Source organism: Acomys russatus, chromosome 3, assembly GCF_903995435.1.
Source record: "Acomys russatus chromosome 3, mAcoRus1.1, whole genome shotgun sequence".
Taxonomy (NCBI): domain Eukaryota; kingdom Metazoa; phylum Chordata; class Mammalia; order Rodentia; family Muridae; genus Acomys; species Acomys russatus.
Genome location: NC_067139.1, coordinates 30347088 through 30359349, shown reverse-complemented (window position 1 = coordinate 30359349; position 12262 = coordinate 30347088). Strand labels below are relative to the sequence as shown.

The 12262-nt window shown below is 44.7% G+C and overlaps 1 protein-coding gene across 1 annotated transcript in view; it reads right to left on the bottom strand.

Annotated features, from left to right (window-relative positions):
* The window catches only part of Rnf144b (ring finger protein 144B), a 60991-nt gene extending 49073 nt beyond the window's left edge, over positions 1-11918 (bottom strand). Inside the window, exon 1 of the mRNA XM_051170876.1 lies at positions 11520-11918. The gene's annotated coding sequence lies outside the window, so the exon portion shown is untranslated. The remainder of the gene's footprint in view (positions 1-11519) is intronic.
* Positions 11919-12262: the final 344 nt, after the last annotated feature.

Sequence of the window (12262 nt, the reverse complement as noted above, 5' to 3'; positions counted from 1 at the left end):
ATTTTATCATAGCAACAGAAAGGTCACTAACATAGTACATCACTACAATCACTACAGTTGATTCGACAGCCTGATACTTACAAACAGGATGTCGCTCCAAAAAAAAAAGGTTCAAGAACTACCAAATGGGATGGGCTGCAGCTGAGTAGTACAGCACTTGTTTAGGATGTGTGAGGCCCTGAGTTCATCCTCAGGAACACGAGAAAGAAATGATCATGTGTTCCGGCAATTCTATTTCTGGGTATATGCTCCCAACAGAACTGATATCAGCGTCTAAAGGAGGCATTTCTATATCATTGCATTATTAGTACTATTCAGAGAAGCATTATTCATGACTGCCAGAAGAGAAATCAAACCAAACACACATCCACAGATGAATGAACACAGTGTACCAAGCATAAGAAGAAACAATGCAATCAAGAGACACAGTAAACACAGGATATATAAGGCTGCTACTAACCTAGTAGACCATTTTGCAAATTAAATAAATAAATACTTTTATTTGCCAGAAGTACACACTAAAACATTAATATAAGGTATAGTAGAATAAACATATAAGCCATTAACATAGTTTCTTCATTATTCACTACACACAATTATATATGCTATTTATGACTGGTACACTTATATGTTTGTTTACACCAGTGTCACACAAATGTGGGTAATGTGTTAAGTTACAACATTATGACAGCTATAGATGTCACTGTGAGATGAGACTTTTTAGCAACATGAATATCTTTTGGGGCCATCACTATATACATGGTTCTTCATTGATGGAAATATCAGGATGAACATCACAACTTATATAGAGATACAAGAACACTAAAGCAAGAATGAAAACAAAATTGGAGGTGACAGAAAAGGGAAAAGTCAATGAGATCTTCGTTCACCAACTAGAACATGTCAACAGTTACTAACCCTAGTAACCTAAGTAGTAATAGATGACTTGGTTCAAAATAAATTAAAGGGGAAACTAAAATCCAATGTGGAAGGCATGCTATTCCTGAGCAAAAAACCAATAAAATTCAAGACTCCGTGTTCTCATTTTACTAATGATTAAAGAGCTATCATCCGAGAGCAAACTAAAACCCAATTAATGCACACATCAGGCTTGAGACTTTGAGAGTTCAGATTTCCGATTTGGTGAAAGAGAGAGATATTGGAGAGAGGAGAGAGAGAGAGAGGAGAGAGAGAGAGAGAGAGAGAGAGGAGAGAGAGGAACGAGGAGAGAAGAGAGAGAGAGAGAGAGAGAGAGAGAGAGAGAGAGAGAGAGAGAATGATGTCACCTTTTTCTAGACTATGGCCAGATAATCATCACTCGGTCATCTTCCCAATGCACCACTCTTAAGGTCTCACTAATTTCCCCCTAACTACATCTTCTTCTCATCTGAATATAGTAAATTCTTCCTGAGTAGGGTAACAGGGACTTTCACAACTCAGAACCACCTCAGACCTCAAATATCAATTACCCTTCAGAGCCAACTAGAGCCAGGCATGGTGGCACACATCTATAATCCCAGAACTCAGGAGGCAGAGGCAGGAGAATCTTTAGTTCAAAGTCAGCCTGAGCTGTACAGTGAGATCACTGTAAATAAATAAGAATTTAAGATGCCAATTGTGGGGGGGGGGTGCTATTGTGAAGACACAATGCTGTTCTTCAAATCTGGGTACTGCTCATTTTCTTATGGCCTTGCCTGGGATTGCTTTCTAGAAGGAAACTGCATATAGGGCTATTTAAAGCTGTGTGTGTGTGTGTGTGTGTGTGTGTGTGTGTGTGTGTGTGTGTGTGTTGCCATGGTACACTCCTGTGGTCAAATGACAATAGGAGGGAGTTGGTTCTCTCCAGGGACTGAACTGTGTGGATTCTAGGAACCAGCTTGAGTTGAAAGGCTGACACTGGAAGTGCCTCTCACTGCTAAGATATCTCACTCTCTATATGGGACAAAATTTTTAATGTATTCCTGAAAACATAGACATAACTGGGTACCTCTTATAAGGTGTCAGGCACAGTTGTGGTTTGTTTTGTTTGTTTATTTTCTGAGACAGAGTCTCTCTATGTAGCGTTGGCTGTCCTGCAACTCTCTATGCAGACAAGGATGGCCTCAGACTCACAGAGATCCACCAGCCTCTGCCTTCCAAGTGCCAGGATTAAAGGTGTGCGCCACTCCACATGGCTCACAGTCATGTTTTTTAGACAGAACTATTGATTGTATTAAACAATATCTACTGAAATCTAAACATGTCTCTAGTCATAGCTAAGAGTTTACTCCTTAGTTTGTGAGTTACCTGCCTAGAGGCCATCAAACCAAAGTTCTAAGAAGACTGAAAAGTAAGCCATATTTATACATAAAATATTTAAAACATAAAACCCTTTTACATTTCAGAGACGATGGATAGATGGTCTCACTAGCCACTCCATCCCCCTCACTAGCCACTCCATTGTAGGCATACAGGCATTTCATCCCCTTTCCCTTTCAGGCTTCAAGAAAAGCCTTCCTTCCAGAGAGAGCTGCCCGCTCACTCAGACTGGCCCACTGGCTTGTGTGGCTTGTTCTGCCTCAGATCTCACACTCTTAAGTCTGAGATAGCAAAGGGATTTGATTTATGCACCCTCCCACTTGTAAGGTAACAATCATAATTACCTTTACAGTTATTACAAATGTAACTGTGCATCTCACTGGGTGTCCAGAATCCCCTGGGAAAGAATTTTGGCAGAGAGTACAAGGGTGTGCTGGAAAGAAGAGAATTCTGGCAGCTGCCTTCGGGTTTCAGCTTTCAGAGGCTTGTGGCAGGTTTCACTTGTTTATATATACCTAGCTCTATGGCCAGGCCGTGCGAGGAAGGAAGACTGCTTTCAACCATCCTGTACAAAATTACCAGGAACAGAGAGGCCTTCTATCTGCTCCCAGTGTCTCTTGCACCACGAAGCGTTTGTTATGAGAAGCAAGTGCTGTCTGATAGGAAAGGGCAGGCAAGTCGCTTCCCTCCTGTGTTTTCATTAGGCTTGCCAAAGAAAGGAATACTTGAGAAGCTGTGCTAGAAGCACAGGACGCAGGAGGAATTTCCATATTCTGCTGAAGGCCTGAAAAAGCAATCTGCTCCCGAAACTCCGAAGGCGGTGAGAGCCAACATTCAGAGTATTTTTAACTTAGGTAGCTTGTGCCTGTTTGACTATTCAGAATCAGACAGTTACTGCGTGTGTGTGTGTGTGTGTGTGTGTGTGTGTGTGTGTGTGTGTGTGTACACACAAGATGATCTAATTGGAAGGAAAAGCATTTGATTAGGGTACTAATGTAGTTATTTGGGAATCTCTCTACGTTGTCTTAGCACCTCGCAAAACATTTACAAAAATGGACAGAGCACAGTTACAGCGACTGAACAAAAGAGAGAGCACCAGCAAAGTGAGTCGGCCAGGGAGTATTGATAAACCAGAACATCAGTACAAGTCTGGTAGTTCATCTGTGCTGAGGTCTTAATTCCCAGCTATGCTCCAGTGACTCGAGAGCAAGGACCAAACAGAAGAGGAATCACATGAATGCTCTCAAAATGTTGATGTGCCCTTGTAAGGCGCTGGGCTATTGTACGAGGAGGCTGGCTGCAGAGCTACAGGAGGGAGCTTCCGAGGGAAGGCTTTGAGAAGGGCAGGCCCTGTGGCAGTGCAGCTCACGTGCCAGTTTGTGTAACGGAGACAGGGTCTCGGGCTTTGTCTACTCTAGAAGAATTAGCAGAATGGAAGACGGCGATCTGAAGTTCTCGCCTCTGCCTTGGTAAGAAGTCTCTCCCAAGACTGGCTAAGCACAGCAGTGAATGCATGTGGCTGTCCCTCAGCATTCACAAGGTATCAACTCAGAACATCCTCCCCTCGGGTGCCACAACTCAGACGCTCGTGTCCCTTATACGAAATGGCACGGTATCGCACATAACCAGCACATACCCTCCCGAATGCCTTAAATAATAGCTAATGCAATATAAAGGCCATACGAATAATCATCATATTGTATTGTTGAGGAAATGATGACAAGAAAAGTCTGCATAAGCTTAGTACACGTACAACTGTTTGTTTTTGTTTTTGTTTTTTAATATTCACTTCTTAAGGGATGGAGTGGCACAGGCATCCTACGGTGCACAGTGTGGAGGTCAGAGGGCAACTTGCTGGGTAGTTTTCTCCTTCCACAATGTAGGTCTCAGGAATCAAACCCAGGTTGCCAGGCTTGGCGGCAGCAGGGGTCCTTACCAACTGGATCGTTTTGCTGGTCCTTTCTGAATAGCTATTAAAAATTGTTTTACTTTCTCACTATTATTGGTCCATATGTATGTATGTATAGTGTGTGTGTGCGTGTGTATGTGTATGTGCATGCGCGCATGTGTGTGCGTGCATATGTGTGTGTGTGTTTGGCAGTGCCAACAGGAGCCAAAAGAGGGTGTCAGATCCCCTAGAGCTAGAGCCACAGATAATCAATCTGATAAAGATGCTGGGAACCAAGCTCTGGTCCTGTGCAAGAGCAATTTTTGCTCTTAACTGTTGAGCCAATTTTCCAGCCTCACTTTCTGAATACTTTCGACCCGCCATCAAAATCCACAGATTTGGAACCTCAAAATGCAGACGCTGATTGTACTGTTGTTGACCTTTGTGCTGCAGTGCAGTGGAGTAGTTTATTTTAGCTACTGGCTCATGTTTTTTTTTTTAACAGGACCAATTGACGACTTAACTAGTGCTGGGTAAGGCTAGTAAACTGCCGCCATTAGCCGTTAGCTGAAGCTGCGCTCTAAACCGCGTCTAGAATGGCAGGCAGGTGTAGTCACTGGGAGCGTAGCTAGAGCAATAGCGAGGGCAGTGGAGGTGCTAAGGAAGGCAAGGGCTCCTGGCAGCCCTCCACAGTAGGCAGTGTGCTTCCCTTTCCTACTTGGCTCTCTGACCAGTGTTCCGATCATTCGGGGACAAGATGAACCAGTGTGTTTCAGTAACTCACCAGCAGGTTCCCTGCACACCCCACGACAGCAAGAGCGGGTGGATCACGGGCAGACTCACCAGTACTCAGAGAAAGACGACTTCTGAAGCATGGTTCATACCTATGCAGCTGCCTCTCAAGCGAATAGTGCTCAAAGCCAGGGAGCACAAACAAGATGTTCCTCATAATGGACTTGGTGGCTATTGATACCAGAGATGAGGGCATCTTCAGTGGCATCGGCAAGCCCAAGAAATATTTAGTTCTTAGATACGATGGGCATTGATGCCCATCCCCCTCGACCTCAAGGCAGTAGGGCTGAGAAATGTGGCTTGAAAAGGACGTCTCTCTTCTCCCTAATCTCATGGCTTCAGCCAGAGAAACTGAGAGACAAAGACCAGACACCTAAGCCGACAATTCCTTCGTCTTAAAACCTTCATCTCCACAGTTTCAATGACAGAAGTAAGAGCACAACTTTGTTAACTTGCAGACCACAATCTTCTGGGAACGGCACTGATCCGTGAACTCAGTCATGCACTGCTTAACAACTGGGAAGATCTGGTCACTGTGTGAGCACCCTCGTGCACCACACAAGCCTAGCGGGCATGGATGGGTCACTCAGCCTGGCTTTTCATTGTAATAAGAGACATGGTGAACACAAGACAAGAGAGCCCACCTGTGAAAGGTGGCATGAAACTTCACAGAGGACACTTTTTAAATACACAGTGGTAGTAGACTCAATAACAATAAAAACACAACACAATCAGTAACGTTACCATCATCAACTATTGCCTATCAGATGTAACTGTATGGCCTGTGCTGCTGTGCAACAGGCATTCCAGTGCCTTTGATTACGCCGGAACAGTCACGACACATACAGAATTTACTGTGGCACCTCACTCAGCTATAGGAATACACTTGCTTTGTTATAATCAGTGGGACTCCCATCACATGCACAGAAAGTAGGCGATATGTGCAACTGTTATACCCAGTGTATAACTATCACCATCATCTTTTTGTTGGGTGGAAAAGAAGGAAGAACATGAGGAAGGAGGCATGGGAGCATCTTTAGGGAAGGAGCAGCGTCCCACGTAGCCCAGGATAGCCGTGAGTTTCAACATTCTCCTGACTCTATCTCCTGAGGGCAAGGATTGTAGGCAAGCACTATCGCACCTGGCCTTATGTGGTGCTGGGGCCTGGGCCTGGGATTCATGCACACTAGGCAAGCACTCCACTGGCTGAACTTTATCTACAGTGCCAGGAAGGGTGTCTGAAGTCTCACCAAGGACTATTTCCTAAAGAATAAATTCGCTGCTTACAATCCACAGATGAATAAAGTCCAGGAAACTATTTTAATGAGACCCAACTTTAAAATGTTTTCTCTACAGAATAAATGTTGGAAGAGATAGGTGAACATGACCGTGTGTGTGTGTGTGTGTGTGTGTGTGTGTGTGTGTGTGTGTGTGTGTTTATATCATGACATAGTAACCCTAACCCTCCAGGGTATAGTGCATCTGAGATGTCTAGTTTTATCCTTATAAAACACTGTTCCCTTTTCTCAAAAAAAATAAAAATAAAAAAACTCAATTCCTTTTTCTTGTCCTTATTCCATGTTCTCTTTATTCTGCAGAGTGAGGTCCAAGATGTAGAAACCCATTCCAGTTTTCACAGCCATACAAACTTACCAGAGAAGGTAGGAGTGTGTATGAGGCCTATAGCTCGCTGTTCTTGGCACTGTGACTTTACACTCACCATGACAGCTCCCTCCTCACCACCGCCATGTCCTGCCCACCCCTTTCTTTAATCATTGGTTCTCTCACCTCCCACAAGTATTCACCCAGCCCCACTGAATAATTTTCTTCCCCCTTGCCTGGCACAACAACAAAGCCCCAAAGCAGGAAGGAATGCCTCTGACAGGCAGGTTGGACAATAATGTAATTAACAGACCGAGGCGACGTGGCGCTTCAGAAAGCTACACAAAACAAGGCTCAGGCTGACTTCTAGGGTCAGGACATTACCAGGAAACCACAGTCACCAAAGCATGAATGTCTAAACCAAAAAGAAAACTTCTCTCCAAATGAATAAAAGCATATATAAATATTGTTCCCTCCTGTAAAACTTGTAAGCTTCCACAGAAATTTTAATGAGAAACAAATTTTCATGAGACCAGCTTGGAAGTGGAATTGCTGACCTCCCACTGAAGGAGGTTTGGGACAGATTTTTGCATTGCCTTTCCCAAATAATCTTGTAACCGGAATCTATAATGGAAGAAACAAAGTCAAACCACAGTAAACCAAATTCCATACCTGTTAGACAATGGGATATTAAGGTGATAAAACCCAGCCCCTATGTACAGAAGGAAGCTAGTTGGGGACATTCTCAGCAGATGATGTCACATAATACAGGAAAACTTGTGGGTCTGTAGTTTCAGTCACCATTCCATGAGAGAGAGGAGTGAATTCCCTTGCTCTGTCTTCTCGATGAACAAGTTGACGCAAAGGTCCAGTTCAAACTCATGACTTCAGGGGAATTAATTAGACTTCAGGGATGCAAACCATCCAAAGCATGTTCCTAATCAATATGACCAGACATGGAACCTCCTTGCTCTACACATGAGGTGTGTGATTGATTCGAGTGGTGTTTTCCACCTAAACCATGGCCTGGAGAGATGGCCCAGCAGTTACAAGTCCTTACTGCTCTTGAAAAGGACCCAGAACCCACAGTATGGATCCCAGCACCACAGTAGGTGACTAACAACATCTGTAATTCTATCTCCGGGGGATCTGATACCCCCTGGGCTCTACGGGCGTCTGCGTATACATACATGGTGCACCCAAACTCACACAGGCACATGTACATCAAATAGATTAAGTATTTTAGTAATAAGAAAGGGGGAAAAAAAAGAATCCAATTACACACAAGAAACTGTTTATACCATGTTGGAGGAGTGCTGGTCACTTTTACTCTCTGAAATGTAGTTTTTCACTTTGTTTGTTTTAAGACTTTTTTTTAATGTGTATGACTGTTTTGCCCACATGTATGTACATGAACCACATGGATGACTGATGCCCACAGAGGCCAGAAGAAGGCATCAGATGCCCTGAAAATGGAGTTACAATGTGGGTGCTAGGAACCAAAGCTGGGTCCTACATCCCCTTAACTTCTGAGCCACCTCTCCACTCCCCAAGCTTTATGTTTTTAATAACTACTGAAGTGTGCTGCAGTAGCTTTAGAACTACTCAAAGTCCGGTTAACAATAGCAAATGCCAAATTTAAATGAAAAAGAAAAGTTAGTATAAAAGTAACATCTCACCTAAAGGTGAAAATAAATTAATAAGCGGGGTGTGGTGGCACACACCTGTGATCCTAGCACTTGGGAGGCAGAGGCAGGTGGATCGCTGTGAGTTCGAGGCCAGCCTGGTCTGCAAAGTGAGTTTAGGACAGCCAAGGCTACACAGAGAAACCCTGTTTCAAACAAACAAACAAACAAAAAACCCAAAAAACAAAAACAAATTAAAATAGGAATGTGAGATAGCTCAGCTAGGAAAGGCATTTACAGACAAGTCTGACCTCTCGATTTTGTTCCCCAGAAGCCACAAGGTGAAAGGTCCTGTAAATCGTCCTTTGACCCTCCATACACACAATCAATCCATCAGTAGGGTCCGTTTTTTTTTTTTTTTAAATCTAACATAAATGCTCAAGGCTGAGGGTGTAGGTCAAGGGGAGAGGACCAAACTATCATGTGTGGGGTCTTGGGTGTAAACCTCTGCACTGCAAAATCAGACAAAGTGAGACAAACAGACGCAGGCGCGGTCACAGCTCCAACTTACATAAGACTCAAATGATATCAGGAAAAAACAGCATCAAAAATCAAGTAAGAAAAAGCACGTGGCTGAAATGAAAAAACATCAAAACAGTTTTTGTATTCCGGTAAAACAACATAAATAGAGGTTTCCACCTAATCCAAACTTGCTTCCAAGGTACCAATTCCCCCAGGACAGAGGCCATCACATCTTGCACATCTTTATGTCCCCCAGCATCTAGCACCTTGGAAAGAGTCACTCAACAATAGATCAATTTTGTGACTATATTCTAAAGGCCTGGTTCGCATCCGCATTTACTCCTAATAAATCAAAAGCAGAGACATTGGGTAAGTTAGTATAACTAGGAAGTGTCTACAAGCTAAGGCAGAAATCTCCAGAGAAAATGTCTCTAAACTGCAGAGCAGTAGCCTCAGACACCCACTCCTTAAAGTGCTAAGCATGACTTGAGTGGCAGCCTGGTCCCTTGCCCACATCCAGAATAATCAGTTGCACAAAGTAGGGTCAGTCTGCAGAACGGTTGAGACTCTGCCCTTGCCCCAGCTCCTGAGGGGGGATGATTCCTGTCCGCTGCCTTAGCTGGTTAGATACCAAATACCAGGAATCCCACCTAAGGAGAGAACACGTGGTCATATCAAAGCGAGGGGAGACACAGAAGGCTGGACTAGCAGAAGCTTCAGAGAAACAATCCCCAGTGTGTCTAAATGTTCCTAGGCTTCTAAAATATTGAAACAATTTTTCCAGAAAGAAATTTCAAATACACTTTTTTTTTTTCCTGATTAAAAGTATTCACACTGTTGAAAAGAAAGATGTTTTCCAGGAAGCTGGACGGTCTTGCTGGGTAGATAAAATAAACTTTTTTCTTTCTAGAGAGCGCATACTCGCCCTTTCGCTTGTACAATTTGGCCATAAAAACCAGACTCATAATCTGAGATCCCAAAACTGATTATTTTTAAAAGACATGTCTTACGCTGACCTAGTTTAGAAATCTGGATGCCTTGAGAACTGCCAGTGAACGGAGGCCATTCATGAGAATGAGGCTTTGGAATGCTCAGAATATTCTTCGGGGCTCAGCACAAAGATAGTTGGCATCAATGACTGTAAATATTTGTAAAAAACCCTGGGTAAATGGTCAGTGTTTGGCCACACTAAGGCCTGCCTTCCAGCCTTGACTTATCTAGGGTGACTGGCCTGGGGGATTTTTAGGTCAAGTTTTCTCTTACTATTTATTTTAAATAAAAAGCCAAGCATGCCCATTCTGCTACTTAACAACTTTTTCACGTTCACTGCACATGTTAAATCTTGCTATTCTTCACTCATTCAGATAGGCACTTAGAAGGTGCTTAAGAAACAGAACTAACTCATTCTTTCTCCCTCTGCTTCTCGGTCTCTCCCTCCCTCCCTCCCTCCCTCCCTCCATCACTTCCAACTTGATGCTCACTCAAAAGCAGAAAATGCCAACCAAAGGTGCACAAGGGTAGGAGGTGGATGAACTGGTAGCCTTGGACTTCATAATGTAGCTGTCTCCAAGCGGCTTTATGGATCTGCCTTGGATTTCATTCCTCCTTTTCCCTCTCTTTCTCTTCAAGGTCGTTTCAGAAATACTTAAGGGTCTGATCCCCATGACAGAAAGGAATAAGGTTTACAAAGACCCAGGAAGGAGGTAGGAACCAGCTAGGAATGGATGCAGAGACCAAGAAATTCACCTCAGAGAAAGCTGCAGCAGCTACTTTAGCTGCCAGCAACCCAGTGGAGACTGGCTGGACTCCTTTCGCCTCTTACCCACACCCTAAAAACTGAGTCATCTCAAAGTTCATTTATTTTGCTTCTGGGCAGGGACACCCCTCATCCGCTGCTTCAGAAATGCTGAAGACATCGTTCAAACCTCCCCGTGTTCACATCAACAGTCAGAAATGCCTAACCGGAACCCCGATGGCCGTGTTAAGATTTACAGCTCAGGTTTTGATAAGGTACCTGGGGCTGAAAGCAAGGAGAAAGTGACAGGCGCAGTGGAAACACACAGAGGACTGTACTCTGAGAAATGGGCGGATAGAGGGGTGTGCATCATGAGGGCTGACAGCGGAATCTCTGAGACTACCAAGAAAAGGGGCCCTGGATGGGGCTAGCCAAGATACCTTTCCTCCGTGAAAACAGATCAGTTTCATTTTACTATCAACTTGAAAACAGGGCAGAGCCTCAAAATCAATTTCTCTCTCTCTCTCTACCTCTCTCTCTCTCTCTCTCTGTCTCTCTCTCTCTCTCTCTCTCTCTCTCTCCCCTATCAGCAATTACCTGATAAAAAATAATCACTATACCATACTGTGTAGCCCAGACTCCACCGTTAACGTAACATAATAGTCATAGCTTTGTGTGTCAACATGTTACTGTGCATTTCCAAATAACAGAAGGTAGACAGCCAAGACAATGCCAACTGTCAGTCTCTCCTCAAGAAACACCAGAGGACTGGTCCAATATGCAATTTATGACACAGTTTATAAAGACCGTCTTATTAGAAATGAAACTAATTTGTTTCGACCTTTTCAAAGGCACTTGTTTTTGGTTTTGTCTTTTTAAAGTTAACAGGTGTTTGAGGCACTCAAAATGCATGCAGTTCTGCATGGCTTAAGCTATGGAAACAGAATTTAGCAAAATCCACGGAGTAGTAGCCTCAGTCCTGTCCCTGTCCTAAGCTAGCAGCCTTCCTGGCTTGCACCGCCTGCATCCTGAGCACAAACACCCCTTCTAGACCTACCTGGCTGGGGCGGAGGTCCTCGGACTGCTGTCTTCTCTCTAGCAGGTCCAGCCTGGGCCAGCCTGGGCAGCTGGCACACGGGGGAGGAGGGACTCTCTCATTCTCTTCCCCCTCTCGCAGCGCAGCATGCTCTGCCTGCCTGACAGCTTTACACTTGTGCAGGATTGCCACAGGACTCCACGCCCAGACCTACAGCTCGGGAAGAGGAGGAGTCCCTCTCCGCCTCCTTGTCTTGACAGGCAGGAACCTTGCAGAACCAGCCAGCAGCTTTGGGCGCAGCAGTCAGAGCGTTTATTTATACAGGAAGCTCGGCGCCGCACTTCCTACTTTCCATCTGGGTCGCTCTTCGACTGCAGGTGATAGCCTTAACCCTGTCCGATCCCACGCAGGCAGAGCGCAAAGCGACTGCTCTGGGCTTGGGATCTGGGGTCGACCGGGAACCCCGAGCAGGGCGGCAGTAGCCACCCCACTGCGCTTCCTCTTTCCCGCCCACAAGCTTCTCTTTGGCCTTTAGCTCTTGCTGTCTTTCTGTATGTATCTTCACCGGCCACCACCTTTTCTCTTTTACTTTTAACAGCCTCCTCCGCTCCCCCTCAAGCTCCACCCTCCCACCCCACCCCCACCCCGCCCCTGGCACATCTTCTCAAGTGTGTACCTGTCTGTCCCTGTCCCCGTGCATGTGATGTGGGCAAATGTAGTTAGGAGAGGTCTTAGTTTACTTAACCATGATTTCACTTCAAGTG